General features: G+C 52.6%; 1 long non-coding RNA gene across 2 annotated transcripts in view; it reads right to left on the bottom strand.

The window, feature by feature from the left end:
- LOC148474087 (uncharacterized) overlaps positions 1-19,937 on the bottom strand; it is a 46,991-nt gene that overhangs the window by 9,969 nt on the left and 17,085 nt on the right. Inside the window, exon 4 of one of the 2 annotated variants that reach the window (XR_015872923.1) lies at positions 8,211-8,286. The exons of the other annotated variant lie outside the window; for it this stretch is intronic. This is a non-coding gene — a long non-coding RNA (uncharacterized LOC148474087). The remainder of the gene's footprint in view (positions 1-8,210; positions 8,287-19,937) is intronic. 2 annotated transcript variants of the gene reach the window in all.

The raw sequence follows: 19,937 nt of genomic DNA, 5'->3' as shown, positions 1-19,937 counted from the left end.
TGCACGATAACGATGTCGTTATCGTGCAATCGTTTGGCTAAATCGCTAATTGGATACCCCCTTTAGACAAGAGGATGGGATACATGATAGGGGCTACCCTGGAAAGTAACTCTGCTCATGGCTGCTGGTGCTATTGTAGGAGTCATCACCATGTAGCAAAGCAATGGTGGGCCAGTCCCCCTTTAGTCAGGGATAGCTTTTACCCAACACAGATCTGGGGATAGTGATCGTGCAGAGAGCAATAACGGTACAAGGGATTCATAGCTGAACTGATGCATTCCAGATTACAGTACAACTTATTGAACCGGTGTGAGTGGCTCTGCTACCCTATGCAGGAGCCTCTATGTTTACTGGCCAGGGATCACCGGCAGCCCCAGTATTCTAGGGTAGATGTATAATAAAGGGGCATTTGTGCATGGCGTTCTAAGAGAAGGCCCATCATGTATATCCAGTATTGGATTCTAGATAGGAGAGGTCCTAAAAGATCTTCTCACAGCCTCCGGCTTTGCTAGAAAGAGAAAAGACAACTTTAAGGAAGAGAATGCTACTCTCAATAAGAGTAAGTCATCTAAAAACCCTGAAGTAAAACAAATAAGGCTTTATACCCATTGCTGTTCTGTTTCGCATTAAAAAACAAGAGATATGGTAAGATCTTACCTTTGTTATCTCTGTTTCTACGAAGTCCATAGGGTCCACAGGGTTGACCTTGGGGTTATAGCTGGAACAGGATCCATGGGCACCACACAGTTAAGCTTTTAGCTCCCAGGATGCACTTGGGTCCTCCTCTATACCCCGCCCCCGAGCCACAGGCACCTCAGTTGGTAAGCAGCCTAGGCCGGAGGAGAATATGGAACAGAGAGAAGGAAGACTGGAACACACAAGAAACCATACTCACAGCAATAGGAGACGGAAAACCGGTGACCAGCCACACAGCCCATTTGAAGCCAGGTGCGTCAGGGCGGGCGCCCTGTGGACCCTATGGACTTCGTAGAAACAGAGATAACAAAGGTAAGATCTTACCATATCTCTTGTTTTCTACTTCAGGGTCCATAGGGGGTCCACAGGGTTGACCTTGGGGATGTCCCAAAGCAGTACAACTAAGGGCGGGGACGCTCCTGTGCTGAAAGGAGTACCCGGCGCCCAAAGGATGCATCCTGAGAGGCAAAGGTGTCAAACGCATAGAACCTCAAAAACGTTTGAATTGAAGACCAAGTGGCCGCCTTACACAGCTGAACAGCAGAAGCGCCACGTCTAGCAGCCCAAGAGGGACCCACAGAACGAGTGGAATGAGCCTTAACAGAGGCTGGCACAGGTAAGCCCTCCTGTGCATAAGCCTCACAAATAACGGAACGAAGCCAACGGGCTAACGTTTGTTTGTTGGCAGGCCAACCCCTCTTGTGAAAACCAAAGAGGATAAACAAGGAATCAGACTTCCTAACCGAAGCCGTCCGGTCTACATAAATTCTAAGCGCCCGGACCACATCTAAGGAAGTCTCACCAGCTGAAAGATCAGGGGACTGAAAAGCTGGCACAACAAGTTCCTGATTAATATGGAACTTCGAGACCACTTTGGGCAAAAACTCAGGACGAGTGCGGAGCACCGCTCTGTCCTGGTGAAAAATCAGGAAAGGAGGGCGACAGGAAAGCGCCCCCAATTCAGACACCCTCCTGGCCGAAGCAATTGCCAGGAGAAAAACCGTCTTAAATGTCAGCCACTTGAGCTCCACCGCCTCAAGAGGCTCAAACGGAGGACCCTGCAGGACCCGTAGCACCACCGCCAAGTCCCAAGGAGCCACAAAGGGAGGCTGGATCCTGAGAACACCTTGGAAAAAGGTGTGAACGTCTGGTAGTATTGCAATCCGCCGTTGAAACCACACGGACAAGGCGGACACATGAACCTTCAGAGATGCAAGGCGTAAGCCAAGATCCAATCCTGACTGAAGAAATTCCAAGATCCTAGAAACTCGGAACACCTGAGGATCATAAAGTCTGGACTCACACCACTGAAAGTAAGTGTGCCACACTCTGTGATAAATCCGTGCTGAAGCAGGCTTGCGTGCCCTGAGCATGGTACCAATAACCGAACTGGAGAAGCCCCGAGACCTCAAGACGGCTGTCTCAAGAGCCACGCCGTCAAAGACAGCCGACCCAGATCCGGGTAAAGGCAGGGCCCCTGAGACAACAGGTCCCGACGTTGAGGAAGAAGGTACGGAGCGTCGATGGAGAGGCTCCTCAGATCGGAGTACCAAGGACGTCTGGGCCACGCCGGAGCTACCAGCACGAGCATGCCGCCGTCCTGCTTGAATTTCCGCAGAACCCGAGGAAGCAGGGATATCGGAGGAAACAGATACGCCAGGTGAAACGTCCATGTCACCGACAGCGCGTCCACCAGACTTGCACCTGCGTCTCTTGTCCTTGACCCGTAAACGGGCAACTTGTGATTGTGACGGGAGGCCATCAAGTCCAGCTCCGGCAGTCCCCACCTGTCCACGAGTAGCTGAAACACCTCTGGGTGAAGCGACCATTCCCCGGGATGCACGTCGTGACGGCTGAGGAAGTCCGCCTCCCAATTGAGGACTCCGGGGATGAAGACCGCCGAGATCGCTGGAATGTGACCCTCCGCCCAAGACAGGATACGAGACACCTCCGACATCGCTGCCTGACTGCGAGTTCCGCCTTGGTGATTGATATACGCCACCGTGGTGGCGTTGTCGGACTGCACCTGTACCGCCCTTCCGTGAAGAGCGGGGCCGGACGACTGCAGGGCCTTGTATACTGCCCGCAGTTCCAGGATGTTGATGGGGAGAAGTGCTTCTTCCGCTGACCAACGACCCTGAAGCGACAAAGAGCCGGTCACTGCCCCCCAACCCCGGAGACTGGCATCCGTCGTGAGCAGGACCCAGTCCGGGATCCAAAATGGGCGCCCCTCGACCAGATGAGCTGTCTGAAGCCACCAAGCCAAAGATAGCCGAACGTCCGGAGACAACACCAGCACCTGAGAGCGGATCCGGTGAGGTAACCCGTTCCATTCTGATAGAATCAGCCCCTGCAGGGGCCGGGAATGGAACGGGGCAAATTCCACCATGTCGAATGTCGACACCATGGACCCCAGAACTCTCATAGCCGAATGGACCGACAGGCGGCAACGGCTCAGGCAACTGCGTATCCGCAGCTGTAGTGAGGCGACCTTCTCCGGAGTCAGGAAGATCCTTTGCTGACGCGAATCCAGCAGAGCTCCCAAATGAACCATCCGCTGTGATGGAATCAGAGAGGACTTTTTCCAATTTATCAACCACCCGTGCGCTTGCAGGCAAGCGATCGTCAGGTGGAGATGTTGAAGCAGTACCTCCGGGGAGCTCGCCAGCAACAGGAGGTCGTCCAGGTACGGCAGCAGCCGTACATTCTGGTTCCGAAGATGTGCGGCCATGACCGCCATAATCTTCGTGAACACCCTCGGTGCCGTGGAGAGACCAAAGGGTAGCGCCTGGAACTGATAGTGGTGTTGAAGGATAGCGAACCTCAGATACCGCTGGTGTGAAGATGCTATCGGAACATGGAGGTAGGCGTCCTGGATGTCCAGGGACACCATGTAATCCCCCGGTTCCATCGCCAGAATGATGGAACGTAACGTTTCCATCCTGAACTTGGGAACTCTGAGGAATTTGTTCAGAGACTTCAAGTTGAGGATAGGGCGATGAGAACCATTGGGTTTCTGCACCAGAAACAGAGACGAATAATACCCCGTCCCTCGTTGTGATAGAGGAACGGGAACAATGACCCCTGCTTTCAGCAAGGACTCTATAGCCTCCTGAACCTGTAACGCCTTGGTCTTGTTCTGAGAAGGACTTGTGCAGAAAAACTGGTGGGGTGGTCTGTGCCGAAAAGACAGGGCGTACCCCTGGGAGACCACTTCTCGAACCCAGGCATCCGTGGTGGAATTGTGCCAGCACTGGGCAAATAGAAGAAGTCGGCCTCCCACTCTGAGGTCCCCCAGAGGGAGGCCCGTCCCATCAGGCCGCAGGTTTATCTTCCTGCTTGGAAGAAGGGCGCCGAGCACTCCAGGCTTGCTTCTTGGGTTTAGAGGCCGTCTTACTCGCAGACTGTCTCGGGAAGGACTGACCTTTCGCCTTACCCTGAACCCGAAAGGAACGAAAAGCCGAACTCCGAACCTTAGCAGGCAGTGCCGCCGAAGGGAGGAAGGCCGACTTGGATTTAGCCAGGGTGTCCACTATTTTGTCCAAGTCCGGACCAAATAGTAATTCCCCATTGAAAGGTAAGGCCTCCAGACCTTTCTTTGAATCAGAGTCCGCTCTCCAGGACCGCAACCATAAGGATCGGCGGGCAGACACCGCTGCAGCCGATACCCGCGAGGTCAGCAGACTAGCATCTAAAGAAGCTTCTCCAATGTAAGAAGCGGCGTCCCTCATTTGTCCCAACAACGCCCGCTGGACATCCGGAGCGTCGTCCGGGAAGGTATCTTCCAATGCATTGGCCCACCCCTCAATGGCCTTGGCCACCCAGGAAATGGCCATGGACGGTCGGGCCACCGCCCCGGAGAGGGAGTAAATAGACTTTAAGCAAGTCTCAACTTTCCTGTCCGTGGGATCCTTCAGCGAGGATATCGACGGTAATGGTAAGGTGGCGCCCCGAGTTAAACGGGTGACATGGGAATCCACCGCCGGTGGAGTTTCCCATTTTTTACAATGTGCCTCAGGGAAGGGGTAATTAGAAGCCAACCGCTTCTGAGGAAGGAATCTCTTACTGGGCGCCTGCCAAGCTACCGCCATATGATCCGTCAACTGATCCGACAGGGGAAACACCGCAGAAGCCACCTTAGTTTTTTTGAAACTAGGAAACTTCGACCTAGGAACCGGTGCCTCATCCTCTATAAGAAGAATAGCTCGCACCGCCCTAACTAGTGCTCGCACATTAATGGACGACTTGGTATCCATTTCCTGGACCGAGGCGTCCGAGTCAGTGTCCCGATACCTGAGCAGCCCGTGTCATGAGTGGGCGTTTAGAAATCCTAGAAGGCATGTCAGTCTGCAACATTGACTGAAAAGCCGAGGAAGCGGCCGCCAAATTTTGCACGGAGTTGGAGAGCACATCCACCCATGGTGGAGGCGTCGCCATAGGGGCCTGAAAAGGTACCACAGGCTGCTGCGGCACAGGGGAAGCCTGTATATACATAGGCAACCCCACATAGGGACCTACTGATTGAGACCCAGGAGGACTCCGCAATAACTGCGGGACACCCGGGGAATGGGGGATGGTCGGCTGGGGCACCGCCCTAGTAGGGAGAGCAGTCGGGACCGACAGACGGTCCGCAATAGACACCAGCACTTGAGAAAACATCGCCCACGGTGGTTCCTGCGCCAGAGAAGGTCTGGATGGGCCAGGAGCCACCTGGCATCGACTACACAGGCCATCCTGTGACAAATCCTCCCTATCTACTCCTGCAGAACAGCGTCCGCAGGAGGCCAACACCGGAGCCACTGAGCGCTCAACCTCCTCGTCTGACATGACAGAATATATTATATATCTGGCACCAGGGTAGAAGTGAAACGCACTCACCGGTGTGCTGAACAACAGCCCACAATATGGCACTGAGTAGCACACTACTGTATGTGACGGACCTCACAAATACGTGATCTATATAAGTGAGGTCAGTAGAAACGCCCCTCCCCCACACACCTGCAGGGCTTGTAGGAGAAGTAAAGGGATAGGTATAAGCTGACAGTAAGCGGAAAATAAGCACAGACAGGCAGCACTAGCAAAAAGTCACATACCATGCAGGAAGATATACTCACTGCACCTTTACACTACAATCAACCTGCCCAGATTCAGTGTCTGGGAGGGCTATAGCGCTGTGTACACTGTCCTTAATCAGGGGAGAGGTACACAGGGGGACCGGTCCGCGTGCTCCCTGAGATCTGCGCTGCCACTGTGGGAAAATGGCCGCTGGAGACCTCAGAGGAGGAGTGGCCGAGGAATCTGCAGCTCAGCGACGCCAGAATGCGTGCTGAAAGGCGCGCTGAGCTGAGGGGAGGAGCCGCTGAACAGAGAAGGCTTCCTCCCCTGGCTGGCCATAAACCCAGGGATGCTGGCTTCCCGCTTGCCGGTTATCCCTGGTGGTCTAGTGGTCCCACGGGTTATGGGGGGGGGCCCGCCGCCACTGCCAGCAGCCTCCGGTCTGTCCCCAGGACCGGAGGCTAAAGGACTGCATTTAAGGCATTCCGCGTGCCGCCGCTAGCCAGCGACGCGCGGCTTACCTGCATCCCCGGCGACTCCGGCAGCAGTCCTGGGAGGTAGACAGAGTCCGGCTAGTACGGACTCTGTCCTCCCGCCGCGATCCCCAGATCAGTACTGGCGTCGCGGCGCCAGTCGGGGATCAGAGCGGCAGCGTGGGCGTCTGTACAGACAGCCCTTCGCTGCCGTCTGTAGTAAAAATAGATTAAAACTAAATAAAAATTTAACTTAAAATAAAAAGCTTCTGGGGGCTGCTCCTGCAGCCCCCCTGCGCGGTGACCGACTCCGGCCGGGCACCAGCTTACACTGAGGTGCCTGTGGCTCGGGGGCGGGGTATAGAGGAGGACCCAAGTGCATCCTGGGAGCTAAAAGCTTAACTGTGTGGTGCCCATGGATCCTGTTCCAGCTATAACCCCAAGGTCAACCCTGTGGACCCCCTATGGACCCTGAAGTAGAAAGCATGATTACAGTATGTACACCAGTGACATGCTTCTGGTCACATACTGTATGTATGGTATACAAATGGTAGATAGAATGTAGGACATGCAAATGGTCAACACAAAAATAAAAAGTTGATACATGGTTTTTCATGGATTTTTGGGGTTGGAGTTAGGGGTGAGGGTTACGGTTAGGTGAAAACAACATGCATTGACCATTTGCATGTGGACCTTTTGACCATGTCAACCTAATGCACCACATCAACCTACCCTGTCAAACTATTCACAGTCTACCTTCTGGTGTCTATCTAGATACTGTCCATCAATCCACACCTGTGTGTATATTATCATCTCTCATTTATATGGTGGCAAGTGTCCATAGCACTGTATAGGTATACTTACAATAGTACCACAATAGAAAATAAAAAGGTTCAGACAGTACAGGGGGAGGTGAATCAGTATGTTATACCGCAGGCCGCATGGCCGGTGGTTCAAATCCCGATAGTGGAAGCCCGGCAGGGGTGAAAATCCTGAAGCTAGACGGCAAGTAAAATTAACCCTATTCTACCCCCTAACCCTCCTTTAGGGGGTGCCTAACCATAACCTTAACACCCCCCCCCCCAACCTAACCCCCCTTCCCACAGCCTAAATCCAAGTCTCCCCCTCCCCTAGCCTAACCCTCAGTCCCCCCTGGGAGCCCCTAAACCCTCCCCCCCGGCGGCTGTCCGTGCCCAGCTTACCTTCGATCGGATTGCCGGGTGTCGGGCTCCCAGCGTAGGTCTAAAGACAGGCGTCGGGATGTCGACGCCTGTCATTTGTACCTTGCCGAGATTAGACAGTCGGGAAGCCGGAGGTCAGCGTTGCGACAGTCGGCTTTCTGACTGCATCCTGGGGGAGGGCGGACATAAAGGATCAGAGTCGCCGACTGAGTGCACCGGAGACAGGGATAGTGCAAAGTTACAACAAATATGGTGGAGACCTTGTTCATTAGAGCTTACAGCAGTGCTTCTCAGACCCAGTCCTCATGGAACGCTGACAGTGCATGTTTTCCAGATCATCTAGCTGGAGCACCGGTGTGTTAACTGACTAACACAATAAGACCTACAGGTGGTTATTCCTGGGGATACCTTGAAACCATGCACTGTTACGATGGCCATACACGTGAAGCTGTGTACACACTGGAGCGATGTCGGCCCGTTTCGACAAATCGCCTACATTGCTCAGTGTACGCTCATTATGCAGGTACCCCAGTGGTCGCTAGCGACGTAGTCAGGTGTGACGTGCTGCACATGAAAAGCTGGTATTTAATGTATGGGAACAAAGTTACAAATCAAAATTATAATCAAATCAACCATTTGCTCCCAAACACCGGAAAACTGAAAATTGGTTGTTTAGACGAATTGGTTAATTCCATTTGATTTATCCTATTTGTCTGAACGACTGTTTTCCGCCGTTTTGCTTCCTTAATTGATCTGAACATTCCCTGTTACCAAACACCAACCATCTTCTGAAGTACATTAATACCTGATAAATAAGTACAGAGACAGGACCAAGACGAAGACCAAGCCGACAACAGCATAGATACCAGTTCTTTTTCTTTCTAAGATCAATTACAAAATAATTATTTGCACACAAATGTCTTAATGGTCTTCTTTGATAATGGATAAAGCCCCTAGATGAAATCTGATGTAGTGAAAATGGTAGTAATGTAACATTTGCACGCTGCTTTAGTATTAGGTTACATATTTAGGGTATATGGCAGAGAGTCTCTTCCCCCTTCTGTGAGGACTTTACACGCAGATATTGCTATTCCACGGCCTATGGAGCACAGTTACTAAAGGTCAGACGGTCATCATCATCATATCTTAGAATATTGCAAATCTAATGTTGCCACTCTACCACCATTCAACATCTCATGATGTACAGAGTATCCGGCCGGTCTAACTATTCTTGCCTTAAAGGACATGAAAGCCAAGAAAAATGGGAAGCTCATATGCAAGTTCATGTAGGAGAAATAATTGGTTGTTCACTGCCAGATAACTCATTTATTGGGTAGGACATGGCTTCCAACCAAGCCTTAATTTTCTGCTCTTTCAGTGCATCAGGAGTCTTGGTACAAACTCCCTTGCAAGTTCCAAGAACACAGCTCTCTGCATCTCTCCCAGTTTCCCTCCATAGACATTCAAAGGCAGGGATTACTATTTGTATGCACTATATAGCTAGCACACAGATGCACCCGAGAAACATCCAGGAATTCTGCGAATATGCAGAACTTCGTATTTCTCTTCACAGCATTGCAGCCAATTCATAAACTCATGCTTAACCCTCATGCTGACATCACATAGGTTTAAAAATAGGAGATCCAGACCTCCCCTACCTTACCGGTCACTCTTTGCCAGAGTATCAGTTGCAGTATTCTTTGTGCTGCTCTAGGTTACCATTAGCGTTTCCTTTGTCCAGCTAGGCTCCTGACTATTGTCCCGGCTTGTTCCTTTTAGGTGTATTTGGACCCACATTCTGCTCTGCACTGACCGATTGGTTTTGACTACTTCTTACCGTTTGTCGTTTCTGTATCAATACAACTGTATAATGCCGACTTCGGCTTGTTTGACTTTTCTGCCCGACGCCATTATTCCAGAAATACTCCACCCACCACGCTAAGCGCCAGGTCAGTGGGCCACAACCTACAGCAAAACATATACTTCCTTGCGGGGTCTCTGGTGAATACCGGTAGCAACTTGGACTCTGCGCCACTGTTCTCTGGCGGTGCCAAGCTTGGTGATGTGTCCACAACCCCAGACTATTACATAGCTGGCTTATGCTGGGTACACACTGGCCGATATATATCAGCCGGTGTTTACCAGTGATATTTCTGGACAACGTCGTTCACAGGCATATCGTGTCAACTGTGCGGCACAGCCGATGGCAGATATATCGGCACAACATGCTGTGTGTACTGGTGGTTAGTCAACCACCTGTACATTTGCTGCAGAGGCCGCAGGTGACTGAGGTCACAACTGGGAGGGCACAAGTAAAGGCCTGCACAGTTCTGATGTCAGGCACCACACATCGTGGCCGACGATTGGTAAGTGTGAATGCACTTACAAACAGTCAGATAGGATAGCCGATCGGTCGTCATAGTGTGTACCCAGCTTTAGAGGACAACTAAAACTTAAGGGACAGTGAGACTCCACTAATGGCAATCAAACAATTTAGGTTTCTTTAGGCAATTTTCTTATTTTCAGTGTTATGCGAACAAATATTGGTGTAACATTAGGATTTGTATCTAGAGAAACAAGAAACTTGGCACTATTTAGGATGTGGGCCCCCCTGGACCCAGGGGCCTATGTACAGTGCACATCCTGCTCCAGTTATAGATACGCCAGTCTCCCGATAAACTCTGCGGACTTAAGCCTAGAGGCTACAATGACCGACGTCATCTAAAGACGAATTTGGTAAATTCCACAATTAAGAATCCCCCATAGTTTTGCTTTTGCGATTCGAAAATGGAGGACTGTATCAGATCTTATACAGATGTGTCCACATACACCGATCCTCAAATCATGCCAAATAGCGCAATAGACACTATTAGTTGAATGTATTTTACATGTTACATACACCTCGCTGTTTTAGGAGGTGAAGCCCTCTCCTAGGAGCAGCTGGTTATTTCAGACTAATAATAATTTATACAATATTCTTCTGTTTTTAAAACAAGAGATATGGTAAGAACTTACCTTTGTTATCTCCGTTTCTACGAAGTCCATAGGGTCCACAGGGTGACCTTGGGGTATAGCTGGATCCTGGATCCTCGGGCACCACGGAGTTAAAGCTTTTAGCTGCTCCCAGGATGCACTTGGGTCCAACCTCCCATATACCGCGCCCCCGAGCCACAGGCACCTCAGTTGGTAAGCAGCCCAGGCCGGAGGAGGAGGAGACGAAACAGAGAGAAGGAAGATTGGAACACACAAGAACCATACTCACAGAAAAGGGAGACTGAAAACCGGTGACCAGTCACAGAGCCCATATGAAGCCAGGTGCGTCAGGGCGGGTGCCCTGTGGACCCTATGGACTTCGTAGAAACAGATAAAGGTAAGTTCTTACCACATCTCTTGTTTTCTACTTCAGGGTCCACAGGGTGACCTTGGGGATGTCCCAAAGCAGTCCAACTAAGGGCGGGGACGCTCCTGTGCTGATAGGAGAACCCGGCGCCCAAAGGATGCATCCTGAGAGGCAAAGGTGTCAAACGCATAGAACCTCAAGAAGGTCTGAATGGAAGACCAGGTGGCCGCCTTACATAGCTGAACAGCAGAGGCGCCACGGCTAGCAGCCCAAGAAAGGCCCACAGACCGAGTGGAATGAGCCTTAACAGAGGCTGGAACAGGTAAACCCTCCTGCATATAAGCCTCAATAATAACAGAACGAAGCCAACGGGCTAGAGTCTGTTTGTTGGCAGGCCAACCCCTCTTGTGAAAACCAAAGAGGATAAACAAAGAATCCGACTTCCTCACAGAACTAGTCCGGTCCACATAAACCTGGAGAGCACGGACAACGTCTAAGGAAGTCTCCCCAGCCGAAAGATCAGGCGACTGAAAGGCTGGTACAACAATTTCCTGATTAATGTGGAACCTGGAAACCACCTTAGGCAGGAAATCAGGACGAGTGCGAAGCACCGCTCTGTCCTGATGAAAAATCAGAAAAGGGGGACGACAAGAAAGCGCCCCCAAATCTGAAACCCTCCTGGCAGAAGCAATTGCCAAGAGGAAAACAGTTTTAAAAGTTAGCCACTTGAGCTCCACTGACTCCAAGGGCTCAAAAGGCGGACCCTGTAAGGCCCGAAGAACCACCGCCAAATCCCACGGGGCCACAGGTGGCACAAAGGGAGGCTGGATTCTTAAAACTCCCTGGAAAAAGGTGTGTACGTCCGGCATAGCAGCGATCCTGCGCTGGAACCACACCGACAGAGCAGACACGTGCACCTTCAGTGAGGAAAGACGTAATCCTAAGTCCAAACCCGACTGAAGGAAAGCCAGAATACGCGAAACCCGGAACACCTGGGGATCATAGTTTCTGGCCTCGCACCACTGAAAGTAAGTGTGCCACACTCTGTGATAGATCCTCGCGGAAGCAGGCTTGCGCACCCTCAGCATGGTGGTAATAACGGAGCTAGAAAAGCCCCGAGACCTCAGGACGGCTGTCTCAAGAGCCACGCCGTCAAAGATAGTCGACCCAGATCCGGGTGAAGACAGGGCCCCTGAGACAACAGGTCCCGCCGTTGAGGTAGGAGGTACGGAGCGTCGATGGACAAGCTCCGCAGATCGGAGTACCACGGCCTTCTGGGCCACGCTGGAGCCACCAGGATCAGTGTGCCTCCATCCTGTTTGAACTTGCGCATGACCCGAGGCAGCAGAGATATCGGAGGGAACAAGTAAGCCAGTTGAAACAGCCATCTCACCGACAGCGCGTCTATCAGACTTGCGCCTGCGTCCCTTGTCCTTGACCCGTACACGGGCAGCTTGTGATTGTGACGCCATCAGGTCCAGCTCTGGCAGCCCCCACTTGTCCACGAGTAGTTAGAATACCTCTGGATGAAGCGACCATTCCCCGGGATGCACGTCGTAACGGCTGAGGAAGTCTGCCTCCCAATTGAGGACTCCTAGGATGAAAACTGCCGAGAGAGCTGGAAGATAGTGCTCTGCCCAAGCCAGGACGCGGGACACCTCCGACATCGCAGCTCGACTGCGAGTCCCTCCCTGGTGATTGATGTACGCCACCGTGGTGGCGTTGTCTGACTGCACCTGAACGGCCCTTCCGTGAAGAGCGGTGCCAGACGACTGCAGGGCTCTGTATACTGCCCTCAGTTCCAGGATGTTGATGGGAAGAATCGCTTCCTCCGCCGACCAACGACCCTGAAGTGACAAGGAGCCTGTCACCGCCCCCCAACCCCGGAGACTGGCATCTGTCGTGAGCAGAACCCATTCCGGGATCCAAAAGGGGCGCCCCTCTAGGAGATGAGCTGTCTGCAGCCACCAGGCTAGGGACAGACGCACCTCCAAGGACAACACCAGCATCTGAGAGCGGATCCTGTGTGGCAATCCGTTCCATTCCGAAAGAATCAGCCCCTGCAGGGGCCTGGAATGGAACTGGGCAAACTCCACCATGTCGAATGCCGACACCATGGACCCCAAAACTCTCATCGCTGAGTGCACCGACACTCTGCCACTGCTCAGACAGCCGTGAATCCGCAGCTGTAAGGAGGAGACCTTCTCTGGAGTCAGAAAAATCCGTTGCTGACGAGAGTCCAGCAGGGCCCCCAAATGAACCATCCGCTGTGATGGGATGAGGGAGGACTTCTTCCAGTTGATCAACCAGCCGTGCGCCTGTAGACAAGCGACCGTCAGGTGGAGATGCTGGATCAGTACCTCCGGGGAGCTCGCCAGCAAGAGGAGGTCATCTAGATACGGTAGCAACCGTATCCCCTGGCTCCGAAGGTGAGCCGCCATGACCGCCATCACCTTGGTAAATACCCTTGGTGCCGTGGAGAGACCAAAGGGTAGAACCCTGAATTGGTAGTGGTTGTGGAGAATAGCAAACCACAGAAACCGTTGGTGCGATGTTGCTATAGGCACATGGAGGTAGGCGTCCTGGATATCCAGGGAGACCATATAATCCCCCGGTTCCATCGCCAGAATGATGGAACGCAAAGTTTCCATCCTAAATTTTGGAACCCTGAGAAACCTGTTCAGGGACTTCAAATTGAGGATGGGGCGATGAGAGCCATTGGGTTTCTGCACCAGAAACAGCGTAGAGTAATACCCCATCCCACGTTGAGACTGTGGTACGGGTATAATGACCCCCGCCGTCAGCAAGGCCTTTATGGCTTCCTGAACCTGCAAGGCCTTGGTTTTGTCCTGAGAAGGACTTGTGAAAAAAAAAAATGGCGAGGCGGCCTGTGCCGAAAAAAGACAGGGCGTACCCCTGGGAGACCACTTCTCGCACCCAGGCATCCGTGGTGGTATTGTGCCAGCACTGGGCGAATTGAAGAAGTCGGTCTCCCACTCTGGGGTCCCCCAGAGGGAGGCCCGTCCCATCACGCAGAAGGCTTATCTTCTTGCTTGGAAGAAGGGTGCCTAGCACTCCAAGCTTGCTTCTTTGGCTTTGAGGCGGTCTTGGGTGCGGACTGCCTCGGGAAGGACTGACCCTTTGCCTTGCCCTGAACCCGAAAGGAACGAAAGGCCGAGCTCCGGACCTTAGCAGGTGTAGGAGCTGAAGGGAGGAAGGCTGACTTGGATTTTGCCAGTGTATCTACTATTTTGTCCAGGTCCGGACCAAATAGTAATTCTCCATTAAAAGGTAAGGCCTCCAAGCCTTTCTTTGAATCCGCGTCTGCTCTCCAAGACCGCAACCACAAGGATCTACGAGCAGACACTGCTGCTGCCGAAACCCTAGAGGTCAACAGGCTAGCATCCAAAGATGCTTCTCCAATGTAGGAGGCGGCATCTCTCATCTGTCCTAACAACGCCCTCTGGACGTCCGGAGCTTCATCCGTAAACGTGCCCTCCAAGGCGTTGGCCCACCCCTCAATGGCCTTGGCCACACAGGAGATGGCCATGGACGGCCGGGCTACAGCCCCTGAGAGGGAATAAATAGACTTTAGACAAGTCTCCACCTTCCTGTCCGTAGGATCCTTCAGCGAGGATATAGACAGCAATGGCAAAGTAGCACTCCTGATGAGGCGTGTTACATGTGAATCGACTGCAGGCGGCGTTTCCCATTTCTTACAATGCGCTTCCGGGAATGGATAATTGGACGCCAAGCGTTTCTGTGGCAGGAATCGCTTACTGGGCATCTGCCAGGCCACCGCCATGTGATCAGACAACTGATCAGACAAGGGGAACGCTGCAGAAGTAACCTTAGCTTTTTAAAACTAGGATACCTCGACTTAGGAGCGGGTGCCTCATCCTCAATCAGAAGAATGGCCCGCACCGCCCTAACCAGAGCCCGCACATTGATGGAAGACTTAGGCTCAGATGCCTCAGTCCAGGAGGTAGACACTGAGTCATCCTGCACCTCACCATCATCGGAGGACCCCATAGAATCCGAAAGATGCGCAGCCTGCGCCATGACTGAGCGTTTAGACGCCCTGGAGGGCACGTCACAGCGCAACATCGACTGAAAAGCCGAAGATGCTGCCGCCAAATCTTGGACAGTGTGGGAAAGCGCATCCACCCAGGGTGGAGGAGCTGCCACAGGAGCCTGAAACGGCACCACAGCCTGCTGCGCCACAGGGGTGGACTGAATATACATTGGCAACCCCGCATAGGGACCAACAGGCTGAGACCCCGGGGGAGTCTGCAATAATTGAGGGACACCCGGGGAATGGGGGATGGCAGGCTGGGGCAACGCCCTAGTAGGGGTGGCAGTCGGGACCGACAGACGGTCCGTGATGGACACCAGCACCTGGGAAAACATCGCCCAAGGTGGCTCCTGCGACATGGGAGGTTTAGACATACCAGGGAGCGCCTGGCACCGTCCGCACAGGCCGTCCTGTGACAAATCCTCCCTATCCACTCCTGCAGAACAGCGCCTGCAGGAGAACAATACCGGAGCCCCGGAGTGCTCAATCTCCTCCTCAGACATGACGTTGGAAGAAAACTTGCGCACTCACCCGTGTGCTGGACAACAGCCCACAATAAGGCACCGTGTAGCACACAACTGTATGTGACGGACCTCTCAAATACGTGATCTATATAAGTGAGGTCAGTAGAAACTCCCTTCCCCCGCACACCTGTAGGGCTTGTAGGAGAATGAAAGGGATAGGTATAGGCTGACAGCAAGTAGAAAAAAGACACAGACAGGCAGCACTAGCAAAAGTCACATACCATGCAGGAAGATATACTCACTGCACCTTTCCACTACAATCAACCTCCCAGATTCAGTGTCTGGGAGGGCTATAGTGCTGTGTACACTGTCCTTGTCGGGGGAGAGGTACACAGGGGGACCGGTCCGCGTGCTCCCTGAAGATCTGCCCTGCCACTTGAAGAAAATGGCCGCTGGAGACCTCAGAGGAGGAGTGGCCGAGTAACTGCAGCTCAGCGACGCCAGACTCCGTGCTGAAAGGCGCGCTGAGCTGAGGGGAGGAGCCGCTAGACAGGGAAGGCTTCCTCCCCTGGCTAGCATATTTAACCCCTGGGTTGCCGGCATCCCGCTTGCCGCGATATTAACCCTGGTGGTCTAGTGGTCTGGCGGGCTATGCCTCCGCTGGAGGGGGGGGCCGCCGCCACCGCTAGCGCCCCCGGTCTGTCCCCTAGAACCGGGGGCATGGGACTGCATTTTTAAAAGGAACCCGCGCACCGCCGCTAATCAGCGGTGCGCGGCTTACCTTGATCTCCCCGGCGTCTCCGGCCGCAGTCCCGGGGGAAGCCAGAGCCCGGCTAGTACAGACTCTGGCTTCCCCCGCCGCGATCCCCAGTTCAGTGCTGGCGTCGCGACGCCAGCAGGGAGAAGGAGCGGCAGCGTGGGCGTCTGTACAGACAGCCCATCGCTGCTGCTCTAGAGAAAAACTCATAGTAAAAAAAGGAAATTAAACTAAGTTAAATAAAAAGCTTTAGGGGTGCCTGTGGCTCGGGGGCGGGGTATAGGGGAGGTTGGACCCAAGTGCATCCTGGGAGCAGCTAAAAGCTTTAACTCCGTGGTGCCCGAGGATCCAGCTATACCCCAAGGTCACCCTGTGGACCCTGAAGTAGAAATATCTGTATCCCCAGTTCTGCAACTAGTAAAATCTTTGACTTCAAAGAGATAGCCATCACAGGCGGCTCTCACGCCCGAACGGAGCAACAATTGAATCACTGTCAGACGTCAAAAAAACAAAACAAAATAAAATTACATTCCCCCATTATACAAAACAGTGAAATTTAAATTCATGCTGTTGAATTTATCATCACCCCCCACTCTTAAAAAGCAGAACATATTGCAATGGGCTTTTGATGCAGAAGGAAGCACAGCGTGTACATCAGTTAAAGATGCTTACACCTTTGGGGGTCTAATTAAGAATCTCAGCTTTACTTCTTTATAGAATAGTTATGGTGCACACACGGTCAGATTTGAACAATGTGAACGATCAACGATTTCTGACAGTATTAATATGACTGCAAAACACATCAGATTTCAGAAATCGTTAGACATGCGGGCACGCGCATCATTCATTAATGCATGCCACACATGTCAAAGACATGAATGATTGAACGATTTTTACAATAGTTATTGTTCATATCTTTTACAAAATCTGACAGTGTACACAGCATAAGGTTTTTGATCTGCGTGGTACTAAACTATAGCACATTGTACTTTTTCATGCATGATTTGATGACCGAACATGTCCATTTTCAGATGGGCTTCTTAAGAGCGCCAAGCATCCACGGGCCGATCACCCCATTCTGCCTATGATCAGTGATTTATCTGAGAATCAGCAAAATACATCATGTTAAAAATCCCAGACTCGTGGATCATTATGTGGCGAAATCCTTGATTTGGCGATTCCGACAATGACCTAACCCAGTCATCAGCAAAACTCTTGAAAAATGTGCTGTTCTAGCACCGAAATGGCCGTCGGATCAGCCTCGCTGCCATTTACCAGAAATATTGCAGTCTCAACTGACAAGGATTACTGATAAGTATCTGGCTTCTGTTAATCTTTCTTCAAGAGAGACACCAAGAGATATGGTAAGAACTTACCTTTGTTATCTCGGTTTCTACGAAGTCCATAGGGTCCACAGGGTTGACCTTGGGGTTATAGCTGGAACAGGATCCATGGGCACCACACAGTTAAGCTTTTAGCTCCCAGGATGCACTTGGGTCCTCCTCTATACCCCGCCCCCGAGCCACAGGCACCTCAGTTGGTAAGCAGCCTAGGCCGGAGGAGAATATGGAACAGAGAGAAGGAAGACTGGAACACACAAGAAACCATACACACAGCAATGTGAGACGGAAAACCGGTGACCAGCCACACAGCCCATTTGAAGCCAGGTGCGTCAGGGCAGGCGCCCTGTGGACCCTATGGACTTCGTAGAAACAGAGATAACAAAGGTAAGTTCTTACCATATCTCTTGTTTTCTACTTCAGGGTCCATAGGGGGTCCACAGGGTTGACCTTGGGGATGTCCCAAAGCAGTTCAACTAAGGGCGGGGACGCTCCTGTGCTGAAAGGAGCACCCGGCGCCCAAAGGATGCATCCTGAGAGGCGAAGGTGTCAAACGCATAGAACCTCAAAAACGTTTGAATAGAAGACCAAGTGGCCGCCTTACACAGCTGAACAGCAGAAGCGCCACGTCCAGCAGCCCAAGAGGGACCCACAGAACGAGTGGAATGAGCCTTAACAGAGGCTGGCACAGGTAAACCCTCCTGTGCATAAGCCTCACAAATAACGGAACGAAGCCAACGGGCTAACGTTTGTTTGTTGGCAGGCCAACCCCTCTTGTGAAAACCAAAGAGGATAAACAAGGAATCAGACTTCCTAACCGAAGCCGTCCGGTCCACATAAATTCTAAGCGCCCGGACCACATCTAAGGAAGTCTCACCAGCTGAAACATCAGGGGACTGAAAAGCTGGCACAACAAGTTCCTGATTAATGTGGAACTTCGAGACCACTTTGGGCAAAAACTCAGGACGAGTGCGGAGCACCGCTCTGTCCTGGTGAAAAATCAGGAAAGGAGGGAGACAGGAAAGCGCCCCCAATTCAGACACCCTCCTGGCCGAAGCAATTGCCAGGAGAAAAACAGTCTTAAATGTCAGCCACTTGAGCTCCACCGACTCAAGAGGCTCAAACAGAGGACCCTGCAGGACCCGTAGAACCACCGCCAAGTCCCAAGGAGCCACAGGAGGCACAAAGGGAGGCTGGATCCTGAGAACACCTTGGAAAAAGGTGTGAACATCCGGCAGCATTGCAATCCGCCGTTGAAACCACACAGACAAGGCGGAAACCTGAACCTTCAGAGATGCAAGGCGTAAGCCGAGGTCCAATCCTGATAGAAGAAATTCCAAGACCCTAGAAACTCGGAACACCTGAGGATCATAATTTCTGGACTCACACCACTGAAAGTAAGTGTGCCACACCCTGTGATAAATCCGTGCGGAAGCAGGCTTGCGTGCCCTGAGCATGGTACCAATAACCGAACTGGAGAAGCCCCGAGACCTCAAGACGGCTGTCTCAAGAGCCACGCCGTCAAAGACAGCCGACCCAGATCCGGGTAAAGACAGGGCCCTTGAGACAACAGGTCCCGACGCTGAGGAAGAAGGTACGGAGCGTCGATGGAGAGGCTCCGGAGATCGGAGTACCAAGGACGTCTGGGCCACGCCGGAGCTACCAGCACTAGCGTGCCGCCGTCCTGCTTGAATTTCCGCAGAACCCGAGGAAGTAGGGATATCGGAGGAAACAGATACGCCAGGTGAAACGTCCATTGCACCGACAGCGCGTCCACCAGACTTGCGCCTGCGTCTCTTGTCCTTGACCCGTAAACGGGCAACTTGTGATTGTGACGGGAGGCCATCAAGTCCAGCTCCGGCAGTGCCCACCTGTCCACGAGTAGCTGAAACACCTCTGGGTGAAGCGACCATTCCCCGGGATGCACGTCGTGACGGCTGAGGAAGTCCGCTTCCCAATTGAGGACTCCAGGGATGAAGACCGCCGAGATCGCTGGAATGTGACCCTCCGCCCAAGTCAGGATGCGAGACACCTCCGACATCGCTGCCCGACTGCGAGATCCTCCTTGGTGGTTGATATACGCCACCGTGGTGGCGTTGTCGGACTGCACCTGTACCGCCCTTCCGTGAAGAGCGGGGCCGGACGACTGCAGGGCCCCGTATAGAGCCCTCAGTTCCAGGATGTTGATGGGAAGAAGAGTTTCTTCCGCAGACCAACGACCCTGGAGAGACAATGAGCCGGTCACTGCCCCCCAACCCCGGAGACTGGCATCAGTCGTGAGCAGGACCAAGTCCAGGATCCAAAATGGGCGCCCCTCGACCAGATGAGCTGTCTGAAGCCACCAAGCCAAAGATTGCCGAACGTCCGGAGACACCAGCACCTGAGAGCGGATCCAGTGAGGTAACCCGTTCCATTCCGATAGAATCAGCCCCTGCAGGGGCCGGGAATGGAACTGGGCAAATTCCACCATGTCGAATGTCGACACCATGGACCCCAGAACTCTCATTGCCGAATGGACCGACAGGCGGCAACCGCTCAGGCAACTGCGTATCCGCA

The sequence above is a fragment of the Taudactylus pleione genome, unplaced genomic scaffold (genome assembly GCF_031769625.1).
Source record: "Taudactylus pleione unplaced genomic scaffold, aTauple2 ptg000897l, whole genome shotgun sequence".
Taxonomy (NCBI): domain Eukaryota; kingdom Metazoa; phylum Chordata; class Amphibia; order Anura; family Myobatrachidae; genus Taudactylus; species Taudactylus pleione.
The sequence above is the reverse complement of the archived record's forward strand: the minus strand, read 5'-3'. Positions and strand labels throughout refer to the sequence as shown.